This window comes from Phoenix dactylifera, chromosome 15, assembly GCF_051530095.1.
Source record: "Phoenix dactylifera cultivar Ajwa chromosome 15, Ajwa_hap1_PhDact_Kaust_v1.1, whole genome shotgun sequence".
Taxonomy (NCBI): Eukaryota; Viridiplantae; Streptophyta; class Magnoliopsida; order Arecales; family Arecaceae; genus Phoenix; species Phoenix dactylifera.
Genome location: NC_143204.1, coordinates 13,765,489 through 13,777,630, shown reverse-complemented (window position 1 = coordinate 13,777,630; position 12,142 = coordinate 13,765,489). Strand labels below are relative to the sequence as shown.

The window sequence follows — 12,142 nt, the reverse complement described above, 5'->3', positions numbered from 1 at the left end:
TTTTGTCGTTTATCTGGATTGATGTGACCTGCACCAGTTGCCAGGCAATGGCCAGTCATATGTTTACGACGTGGGCATCATTTTGTATGGGTGGCATAATGACCACGCGCCGAATGCAGAGCTACCATAACTGCCGATTGTAGAAACCATCAGCCTTTGCCGGTACATGTCGATTGACTTCTTAGCTAGTCGGCTCTTTGGTTGGGGCCGAAGTTTCTCACCTCGGTTTATGACCGAGGTCAAGGAGGTCGGTCCAATTCGGTTCGAGGTTGAGATGTCTAATATTTTTTCCATCAATCTTGATGAAGTAAATTGTCCCTTTGTTGTTGTAAAAGTAAATTGTCCTTCATCCTCTCATTCTCTCATGCCTTTTTTTTCTAAGCTTGAAAATTGTTCTTGAGATGCAGGCAAGGAAACGTTTGATATGTATGGAGGTAGTCCTATTTTTGGAGGGACTTTGTAGCTTAAGATCAAAATGCTGCCATGTTTTTTTGCATTCTCTTCCTTGCTACTCTGATCATTTGGACAATCATTCAGTAACTAAATATGTACCTCCACCCCGCCACGTTTTACCTCCACCCCGCCAACTTGATTTTGATATTCCGCGACCAAATATGTATTTAGCCGGTGTAGGACAATCATTCAGTAACTAACAAGGATGTTGGTCGCAAATAACCTTATTTGCAGCGACTACTATTCATTTAGTCACCGAAAGTGGTCGCTAAAAGTGTATTTTCTTGTAGTGATGTTACAGTAAACTATGGTAGGACCATAGATGTGATGCGTCATTGTTTATTAACTTATCAACAAATGATGCTTACCTGGATCATTGAGCTTAATAGGTATAAAGGTGTACATGTCCGTGAATGTGTTGAGGGGCTTGCCTGTGGTGATTGATTTACAGTTACATTGTTGTCCTGTCAATTACAAAATCTTTTATCAACAGGTTATCGATTGCTCCATTAATTTGAAGTCTCCATTGTTTTGTAAATTCATTTTCACTAGAGTGGACTTTTGCGGGTAGCGAGTTTCGAAGTGTGTATATACCAATGTTAGGGTGACCTAAATGACATTAATGAATACTTAGGAAATATTCAGAAGCTTGTGCTACATATGGTGGGGGGAGCTAAATTGTGTTGAGCAGTGTTGTGTGCAAAATTAGTCTAGGTTCCATTTTCGAGTTTTCAGACTGTTTGTTTGACTTCTTACATTTTCGAGTACGGTGATGACATGCGCATGACAGGGAAACATCAGTTTATGAATTTTTTGGGTAAGGATTTCCAACAGGTCAAGTACCTCCAATCAAATGACAATAATTATTAAAGATTATTTTTTGAAGATTTTGTTAAGGTGTTCATATATTTTAAGTACTCATCTAATCTTTTGAAATCTTTGCTAGTAATCCAGGCAGCACACTCCATATCTTAATTTAGCAATTTGAGGTGGAAAAGTAGAGAGTATAACTAGGCCCTTAAGCACCCTTAAAGATGCTTTAGCTCCCTATATTTTGAAATTGCATGACATAAATTCTTTTATCTGGATTTTTTCCTCAAAAAATATGATTTCACTAGTTTTGAATGCTTACTCAAAATTTCTCTTTTTTTTTTTTTTTTTTTTTTTTTGAGATGACACATATTCACTGGAAGAAAAATAGCGCAGCAGCAGGTTGAATTGCGGTGTACATGGTCAATTATTTAATAACTATTTTATAAATTTTAATTTTCTTAGCTCCCACTAAGTTGTTGAACATTTTTCATACTAATTCTCGTGGCTGTATGTATTCAAAAATAATGCAATAATTATTCAGTTTTACCAAAGAAAAAAAGAAAGACCTGCAGCCCAGGTACTAGATGTTGGGCGCTCGCCGTGGATTCTAGACACACCAAAACAAAATACAGGGCGCGCGCAAGATGTTGGTGACAAAAATTAACCTTGAAGGTAAACTTTTTTCGCTCATCCAGTTGCATAGATCAACGGTCATTGTACCATCCAATGATGGATCCATTTGAAGGAAGATGAATCCTTCTTTCGCACGAAAGAGACAACTCTTGTCCTTCTCAAGCATAGCCTTATAGAGAGCCTCGGAGGGTCGACATCCTAATAAAGAATCAACCCTTCTTTCCTACCATCCAAAACTGAGCCCTATCGGAAGAGAGTAAGGAAGAAGTCTCCTCTCTCCACAACAAGATGATGGTTTGCTGTGTTGCCAAACGGATGGATGATCTTGTGTTGGAGACCCTTTCACGCCCGCCGGCCAAGTCCTTTTTCCGCTCCAAGTCCTGGCTCGCTCTTTTCTCCAATCCCTGCTATCAGAATAACCTCCCTCGTGCTGCATCTGGCATTCTCTTATCAGATCCTAAGGTTTATGATCTTCTCGAGTAAGACAGACGAGTGGCCGCGAGCGAAATCTCCGATGCCAAAAAGTATCACAAACCGCAGGCTACTCCCTTGCATGAAATTTTCTATGTTACAAACGGTCTGAACCAAGCCTTAGGAATTGATCCAGAGGGAAAGGTTTGCCGCACAATCGATCAAAATGAATCTGATGGGATAGAATGTTTTGGTCACTCGGGGCGTTATTTGCTTTATATGCTGCAAAGCAAGGAGGAGATAAAGGTCTGGATGTTGAAGGACTACCGTCATGTTGAATGAGTGTTGAAGCATTGCATTAATACCAGCGCTATGTTACAGAAACATGGGATCCCTGAAACACAAAATATTCGTATCTTGGAATTTCATCCAGATATGGATGTTGTTTTCCTTCGAATGGAGCAGAAGATCTTCTCATATCACTTACAATGTGGTAGATTGGAAGAAGTTTGCAACTTGCATCATACATAACGGTCCAAGTTGCGTCGTTTATTCACCCTGCTTATCAAAGGGGTTTGGCTGAGGTTGCCTAATGGGATGGATGTGGGACAGGCTTGACGCATGATTCTTGGCAGCATATCATAACATGTTAGAGGTTTGTCGAATTTACCATCTACTGTCGTGTTTTCATTGATTTGGATCCTACCTTCGTGTTTTAACTGTGAAGATATTTATCAATCATGGAATATATGTTATCATAGGTGGATCCAGCTTCAACTATATCATCATTATTGTTTTGTCTTGAAAAGGATTAATGATTTGACTATTATATGCTTCATCCTAATTAATCTCTTATGACACAAAAAATTAATGAATAACATGTGAAACAGATAATGCCTTTCCTATGTCCTCTGTCTTTTTTCAATGTTTCCATTCAAAGTACATATTGCTTGGTATATATACGTATATTACGAATTGGAGTGTGGAATTCATCAAACCAATGTGTAATCTGGGTTTGATAAGAGTGCTACGTTATTGATTTGGAAACTCTATGATTACTCTGTTGGCAATATATTATCTAAATAAACAAATGAATCTTAAAGTACAATTAATAGAAACTCTTAAAAGAAATAATATATATATATATATATATTTATTTATATATTATTCGACATCAAAATAAATCTATTTTAACACAAAATAAATCTACTCATTTAATAGATTTAAATCATAAAATTGTAAATCCTATAGATCTACTTCTGTTTCTCTTATCCTTATTCTACTTGAGCTACTAGCTATACCACTATCTACTCTAGTCCTAAGTGGAAATATGTCTTCAAAATATGTTGCACCTCTGGCTTCTATGATAGTGTTGTTACTAATATTACTTTCTTCTGAATTAATCACCAGAAATCTATTGCCATTATTATTGGCTGCATATCCTATAAATATAGCACCACTGTTTTAGGTCATATTTTCTTTCTTTTAAAATCAGGTATTTTCACTTTTGCCAAGCACCCCCCACACTTTCAAATAGCTAAGATTAGGTTTTCTATGTTTCCAAACTTCATATGGGGTTAGATCATTATTTTTAGAGGAAATCCTATTGAATATATAACAGGCTGAAACTAGAGCTTCCCCCCACAAATTCTTTGGTACTCCTGAGCTTATAAGCATGGAGTTAACCATATCCATTAAAGTCATATTCTTCCTTTCTGCTACTCCATTTGATTGGGAAGAATAGGGTGCAGTCACTTCATGAATGATTCCATGATCTTCACAAATTGAGTTATGTCATTTGATATATATTCACCTCCCCAATCTGATCTAAGAATTTTAATTTTCTTCTTCTGTTGGTTCTCAGCTTCGATCTTAAAAATCTTAAATTTGCTAAGCACCTCTGATGACCCAAAGATTGAGCTAAAGATTGATTTTGATGATCACAAAACCTTGAAGTATAATTACTAATGTTTGTGTTGCAAGAAGAAAGATAATTTATTTTGCAAGGAACATAGCAAGTTGAAAAATACAAGAAGGCCTCAAATTCTCTCAAAAAAAGTTGGAAGAAAGCTTCACTTCATTGGCCCAAGTTTCAAGTTCAAAGGATTCAAGTTGAAGGAGCAAATTCAAAGAAAGATTCAAAAGAATAGTCCTCGAGTCGACTCCGGGAAGTTTAGAGTCGACTCTGGCACTCTAGAGTTTCAAGAAACAGTGCTCGAGTCGACTCCGATACTCTACGAGTCGACTCCGACTGAGAACAAACAAAAAAACAGAAAGTTGATTTTCAGCGCTACAGTGATCTCGAGTCGACTCCAACTTCAGTGCTACAGTGCGGAGCCGACTCCCAGCTACAGTGCCGACAGACTACTATTCACAAGTGACTCCTATTTCAGCCGAGTCGACTCCAACTTCAGCCGAGTCGACTCCAGCACGCTGGGAGGCATAACGGCTAGTTTTTTCTTGATTCCAACGGCTCTATTTTTGTCTCTAACGGCTAGATTTTTGTTTCCACTCCCTCTAAAGCTATAAAATTAAGAGGAGAGCTAGGGAAGAGGGTATGGAAGTGGGAGAGAACATTTAGGGAAGAGATTTCAAAGTGATTACAAGGAAAATCTCCCAAAAGCACAAAAGGGTCATTCAAAGCAAAATAGAGAGAAGAAGAGCATCCAAGTGAATCCCAAAGCTTCCTCTCCATCCGTGTGCTGCCTCGGTGATCCTCTACTTCGTGCAAAATCAGAAGAGGGTCAAGTAAAGAAGAAGCCGAGTTCCTTCATCTACAAATTTGTTTGAGGGCTTCTTCTCTTTACTTTACTTGTTTATATTTGCTATATTTGCTTATTTGAGAAGCTTGTATTTGATTTAAATTCTTGCTCTAATATCTTGTAACTTGATTCAATCAAGGGATTGAATCAAGGGGTTAAGGTTTGTTGGTGAGCCAAAGGGAAAAACCAACGTTGTAAGGTTGTGGTTGGTGAGCCTTTGGGAAAACCAACTGGGTTGATTGTGAACCCGGAAAACAATCGTTGTAAGGTTGTGGTTGGTGAGCCTTTGGGAAAACCAACTGGGTTGATTGTGAACCCGGAAAACAATCGTTGTAAGGTTGTGGTTGGTGAGCCTTTGGGAAAACCAACTGGGTTGGATTGTGAGCCCGTGAAAACAATCGGTTGGTTCTAGTCGGTGAGCCTGTGAAAACCGACCGAGTTCGTTGTGATCTCGCAAAACAACAAGTTGGGTTGTGAGCTTGTAAAACAACCGACTGTAATCTGAGGGATTATAGTGAAATTCCCAAGAGGTCTTGGGGAGTGGATGTAGGTGCTGGGGTGCACCGAACCACTATATATCTTTGTGTTTGTGATGCCTTATTTCTTGCGTTTCATGCCTTACATACATACTTGACTGTGTAATATCTCTAGCTTTATTTCCTAATTGCGTATAAGAGATTGTTTAGAACTTGCTTAGCTTTCACTCTATTCTTACAATTTACATAGATTAAATTGATCATACAACTATAAGTTAATTTAGGATCAATTGCGTCCTAAAGTCATAGTATAATTGCTCTAGCTTAGTTTGTCACTGCATTACTTATAATTACCTAGAGCTTAAGTAAGTAACATCTTATCATTCCGCTACATTCAATTTAAAGTAAAAAATTAGGAAACACAATTTTTAGAAAACCCAATTCACCCCCCCTCTTGGGTTGTCATCTTGGGCAACAAGTGGTATCAGAGCAGGTGCTCAAGATTAATTGTTGATCTCACGATCAAGAGCCAAAGATCATGACAACTCAAATAGATAGTTTTCTAGGAGAGGGACAATTAATTGATAGACCTCCACTGTTTAATGGCATAAACTACACATATTGGAAAGCACGCATGCGCATTTTTATTCAATCACAAAACTATTATTTATGGAAAATCATAATAAATGACCTTCACACACTCTCTCAAACTATTAATGAAAAGGACTTAGCACAATTGAATGCTAATGCTATGAACATATTATATTGTGCTATTCATGAAACGAAGTTTAATGAAATTTCTGCATGCTTATCTGCTGAGGAGATCTGGGATACTTTAGAAAATATTTATGATAAATCTCAGATTAGCTCACATGTGCTTCAATTACATACTAACAATGAGACTGCAGAAAAAGGTGTTGAATCTCCCACCTCAGCCGAGTCGACTCCCAGGTTGTCCGAGTCGACTCCTAGAGAAAAACAGAGACTTAGTTTTGGAGATCCTGTGAACGAGTCGACTCCTAGAGAAAAACAGAGACTTAGTTTTGGAGATCCTGTGAACGAGTCGACTCCAAGTATTTCAGAGTCGACCCTTAAGTTAACCGAGTCGACTCCGACAAGGCCCGAGTCGACTCCGAGGCAGAACAGTTCAAAAGACAGAGAATCATCTTTTAGGCCTCTGAGAACGAGACGTCTCCCGAAGATCTCGAGTCGACTCTCAAGTCAGTCGAGTCGACTCCAAGTAAACCCGAGTCGACTCGAGGAAGAAAGAACAACAAAAAAATTCAAAAGCTTCCTAAAGACAAAGAAGAAGAGGAAGCAAGAAGAAAGAAAGAAAGAGATAAAAAGGAAGAAAGTTTTGACCAAGGAAGAGTCAAGCAAGGAAATGAAAGCTAGGAGCAACAATGATATATTAGCTCCAAAGAACTACAAGAGGTAACTAACTTTTGCTTTATGGCACAAGAAGATAAGGTAAAATCTGAATCTACTTTTACATCAAATAATTTTCAAGAAGAATTTTCTTTTGATGAACTTTTAAATGCTTTTCATGATTTGTATGGTGAATGTAGAAAATTAGCTATGAAAATAAAAATCTTAAAAAGCTAAATTTGCAAATTTCAAAAGAAAGAAATTATATTGCTGAAATACAAGACAAACTAAATTCTGAAAATAAAAGCTTAAGGTTAAATTCAGAAGAATTGATTCAGAAAAATCATAGCTTAATCAAAACAAACCAAAACTTGAGTGAAGAAGTTGACCAACTGAAATCTCTTATTAACAAGTTCACTGTAAGTTCAGAAAGATTAAAAATGATGTTTGAAAGCCAACATGCTGATTTTGATAAATCAAAATTTGGCTTAACTCCTTCACTTAGCAATGAATCCCAAAAGAAAAAGGTTTTAAATTTGTCAAGCAAATCATCAAAAAGGATAACGTATTTCAAACATCAAAAGAATGGACATAACAACCTTACCTATAGTTCTAGTACAATTAAATCAAATGGAAAAGTTATTACTATTAAACAGATTTGGGTTCCAAAAGGAACCATATGTCCTAACTCTCAAGGACCCAAGCAAGCTTGGGTACCCAAAATGAAATTATGAGGATGTAGACATAGGTGTGCCAAGATACCCATGGAACAAATAGAACTTTCATACAAATGGGTGCTCTAGACACACGTCAAAAATGAAACTTAAAATATACTTATGAAAAATAATTTTAAATAAAAAATAATAATAATGAAATCAGTAATCCTTGCATCTCATCATTATTTTTGCTTTAGTATTTGATTAAAATTTGAATTGCAAGTATTGATCAATTTTGTGATATAAAAAATACTTTTGGAAATATAATCAAATCACTTCATTTTATAGTATGCTTTACTCACTATTGGATAAGTTGCTAAATGATTAATCAATTTATTAAGAATAACTCTATGAATTCTCTATATGCTTGCACTACAACAAATATGAGCTTTGCCGACTCTTTTATCCCGACGCTAGGAGAAAGCGTCGGAAAAGTTTGGCTCAGATCCAGCCTTTGCCGACGCTAAGGTTTACATACAACGACGCTTAAAAACGTCGGAAAAAGATTAAAATACGATGACGCATAAAAGCGTCGTTAGAAAACCGTTCGCCCAGCCCCCTCTCCTCCATCGAGAGCCGACTTCCCACCTCCATCGAGAGCCGACTTCCCACCTCCATCGAGAGCCGGTGCTTCCCCGCTGCCGTCTTCCTCCTTCCGTTCGCCCAGCCCCCTCTAAAATTCGGTCGATGCCCTACTTGTGCGCGCGCCGACTTCCCACCTCCATCGCGAGCCGGTGCTTCCCCGCTGCCGTCTTCCTCCTTCTCCTCTGAGGTAAGCCTCCTCCTCCTCCTCCTGCTGCTGCTGCTGCTCGTCCTCCTCCTCCTCCTCCTCCTGCTGCTGAGCAGATCAAATGATTGCGACCAAGAGATCGTTGCAATGGATGCTGGGAAGGGCGATTGGGGCGAGGAGCATGTGCGCCCTTCCCCACAAATCCGCCCCCTTCTCTTCCGAGGAACTGATGAGAATGGAACACCAGTATAGCGCTCATAAGTAAGCTATGTTGTTGTACCCCACACCACTCCCCTTCTTAGATCTCAAATTCTTGCGGCCTTGATCTAATGCTTTCCTCACTTAGATCCTCTGTTATTTATGTAGATTTATTATATTTGGTTTTGTTGGATGTCGATGCTACCAGGTCTCTGACTCGGTCGATCCTGGTTTTGTTGGGAAGGAAGAAATGTTTGTCAATGTTTCTGTGTTTTGTTTATGGGTTTATCTATGGTTTTGACAAGTCTGGTTGGTGCATGATGATATGCTGATTGAAATTGGAGGGTTGCCATGGCTTTTAAGAGTTAGTGATGCTGATTTTCAGCTGATGCTAATTTTTGATACGATGAGAATTGGTGCTATTCTTTCTTTGTTGTTTGGCTTTTTGCTCAGTAAACTTGGAATTTTTGGGCTTGGTTTGATCTGCTGCTGTAGTTTGTGGTAGTCGTATAAACCGGTGATGAATCAAGGCTTTGCTCTTGTATACAGCAGTACTAATGTTGGAGCTTCTTGGACATTTATCAACTTGACAGATCATTGGTATGGTGATAGCATAGACATTTTTCACTCGTATTAATCCCTGCTTGTCCTATCTTGGATATGTTCTATTGCTACTTTCAAGGTCAACATTATTTCAATCATATACTTTTGTTATTGTTGCTTAGCATCTACTTTATTTTATGGTTCTGTGAAGTTTACATTGGAGAAGAGGACGGTCACTCTTATGTGGATCTTTTCGAACTAAGATGTTGTGCACGCTAGATGACTTCTTTCCTTGTTTCTTTCACTCTTTAAACATTAAGGGTTCTGCTTCACTACAACTGCACTTGCTCTCAGTTCAGGCTAGTTAGCTTTCAAGGCATTTTGTATTTTGAGCTACAAGTTTATCATGGTTCCAATTGAAGGCTTAATTTTAAAGGGTAGCCATTGGTTGGTCCTTAAATCATGTGTCTTCTTTAAAGTGCGCAACACAAGTTTGTTTCATGTTTGACTGTTTATATATATGAGCTCAGGGGAGATCATGCACCTGGATATCTGATATCTGGTCATTACGCTATTGATTAACTTCAAATCAATTTTTCCTGCAGGCACTAGGGCCTAACATCTTTTGTTGGTTATGCCCTGTATCAAAGTTCAAAGGCTCTGGTCTCCGATTTCCCACTGCATTTGACCTTCCAATATCTACAACACTAACTTGACGTATCAGGTGGCAAAGATAAGAGTAATTTGTCTATAGAAGATGGAAACCATGTAAATTTTTGTGGTTGAGCCTCGCTTGGGAGTGGCACTTACAATCGTGAAGTGCTTGCCCTACGTTTTTGGACTGACACGAGGGCTTCAAGTTACTTCTGTGGGCTGCTTATAAACTACAGGAAGGGTAAGCAGATGGAGTGCCCTTTGCAGGGGGGGGTATCCTAGGGTCTGTAAGTCCCACCATAATAGTCCGGTGAAATCTATTGGGAAGTTATGTGCCTGCCTTCAGGTGATTTATTTTGATATGGAACCTCATAAGCCTTTGACATGTGCTCGATGTTTCCTGTGTTCCACCTGGTGTAGGTTCTGAGAGGCCTGTCTCCTATCCATATTCCTTCTTCCACCTCATTTTCTCCCTTGCCAGCATGTATGCCAAATGTTGGAATCAGACCGAAGTTGGAATATCAATTCCATTCTAGCCTTTATTATTCCAAACAAACATTGCATTAGGCTTACAAAATATCTATTACAGATCTTGTGCTACTTGGTGGATAAGTATTTTATAAACTCAAAATGAGCATAAGGTGCTCTTGTAGGTGCTCTTGTATGCATTTTGAATTCCGTCATATTAACTTTGGCATCTGTATCCAACACTTTGTTGTGGAAAAGAAATAGATAAGCTAAACAATTGTTATTTTTTTTTCCAGATCCAAATACACATATATTATGGATAGAGAATGCAAATGCAAAATTGAAGGCTGTCCATGACATCGAAGCAGGTCTGTTAAGGCACAATCTTTGTTCCAGTTACCTTATGAACTATTTGCATTATACTATCCTTTTCTTTTCTACTATGAATGGAAGCTAATTGTCTTGATAATTAATTAATATTTTAACTGGTTTAGGTGAGGAACTGCGGATCTGCTATATTGATGTTAGCATGGGTTATGAGGCTCGGCAGAAAATTCTTGCTGAAGGTTTTGGTTTCAAGTGTAGCTGTCTTCGGTGCTTATCTGGCGAATAACAAGCATTTTTCTTATATTTTAATAGGGATGATCTTACACTCCAAGAGGATTAAAAGTACTGAAGGCGGCTAACAGCAAAGCCCAGGACTCCTGAAGGTAACTAACAGCAAATCCTATTTCAGGGCAGCAGATGGCCCTGCCTCCATTTACACTATGCTGTTGGTAGAGATGCCAACTGGCATTGAAACCAACAAGACTGATGCCAATTCAGTTGTTTCAACCATCGTGCAGGGATCACTGGATCAAACAGAGCATGCATTTTCTTTATCTCCAATAGCTCTTTTTTGTTAATGCTTCTCTGAAGCCTAGGACTCTTAACCAGCCCAGTTTTCATGCTCACGTGTTTCTAAGGTTAGTTTTCATGATTATGCTTTTATATGTTCACCTTTGGTTGTAGTTAATTGTGCTCATGTATTAATTCTTTATTGTTGGTCAAACAGGGTGGTACAGTGCAAGTTAGGTTTCAGCCTTACATTGGACAGTATTTAGCAGCAGCAGCGGAAAATGTGGTGACTATTTTTGATGTTGAGACTGACAGAAAGATATACACAGCGGAAAATGATGGGGGCTTCTACTCGGCCATCATTAAAGTTAATTGTTTAATGTGCAATAGAATTATTGAAGCCTTCTGTTTGTTATAATTATTATATTGCTATATTGTATTTGAAGAATAGTTGGAAGAAGGAACAAAAATTGTACCTTATGCATCATGCAGGTTATATACTAGTATTAACTTTAAAATATAGCCCCCATATCGTAGATTGTGTACTTAGGAATTTGAGATGTATATTTTTAGAATGTTTTTGAAGTACAATGTAATCAAATATTATAATATGAATGTAATCAAAGTTCTTGTTTGTGACGTGTATTTTGTTATATATGTGATTTAGTGTATTTGTTTTGTTAGAATATAATGTGTACAGGGTATTAAAAATTACTTTTATAATTTTTTTTTTTAAAAAAATCATTTGCCGACGCTTTTAAGCGTCGACAAAAGCGACCGGCACAACACGGAAAAAATGGCACGCCTTTGAAGTTTGCTGCCGACGCTTAAAAGCGTCGGCACAACACTGAGTAACTGGCACGCCTTTGAAGTTTGCCGACGCTTAAAAGCGTCGGCACAACACTGGGAAACTGGCACGCCTTTGAAGCTTGCCGACGCTTAAAAGCGTCGGCATATGCCACCTTATTTAACGACGCTTAAAAGCGTCGGCATATGCCACCTTAGCCGACGCTTAAAAGCGTCGGCATAGACCGCCGACGCTTTCTTCACGCGTCGGCCTAAACCGGCCCCACGCCCACC

The 12,142-nt window shown here is 38.5% G+C and overlaps 1 long non-coding RNA gene across 8 annotated transcripts; it reads left to right on the top strand.

The window, feature by feature from the left end:
* The first annotated feature begins 8,190 nt into the window (after positions 1–8,190).
* Positions 8,191–11,701, top strand: LOC108510975 (uncharacterized). Of its 8 annotated transcripts, none has more exons than XR_016398512.1 (6): positions 8,191–8,404; positions 8,479–9,160; positions 9,709–10,593; positions 10,720–10,935; positions 11,071–11,190; positions 11,280–11,701. It is a non-coding gene; the product is annotated as an uncharacterized LOC108510975 (long non-coding RNA). The 8 variants fall into 8 exon arrangements; XR_016398511.1 differs by having other exon boundaries at positions 8,194–8,404; positions 8,479–8,623; XR_016398514.1 differs by having other exon boundaries at positions 8,197–8,404; positions 8,479–8,623; positions 10,522–10,593.
* The last annotated feature ends 441 nt before the right edge of the window (positions 11,702–12,142 follow it).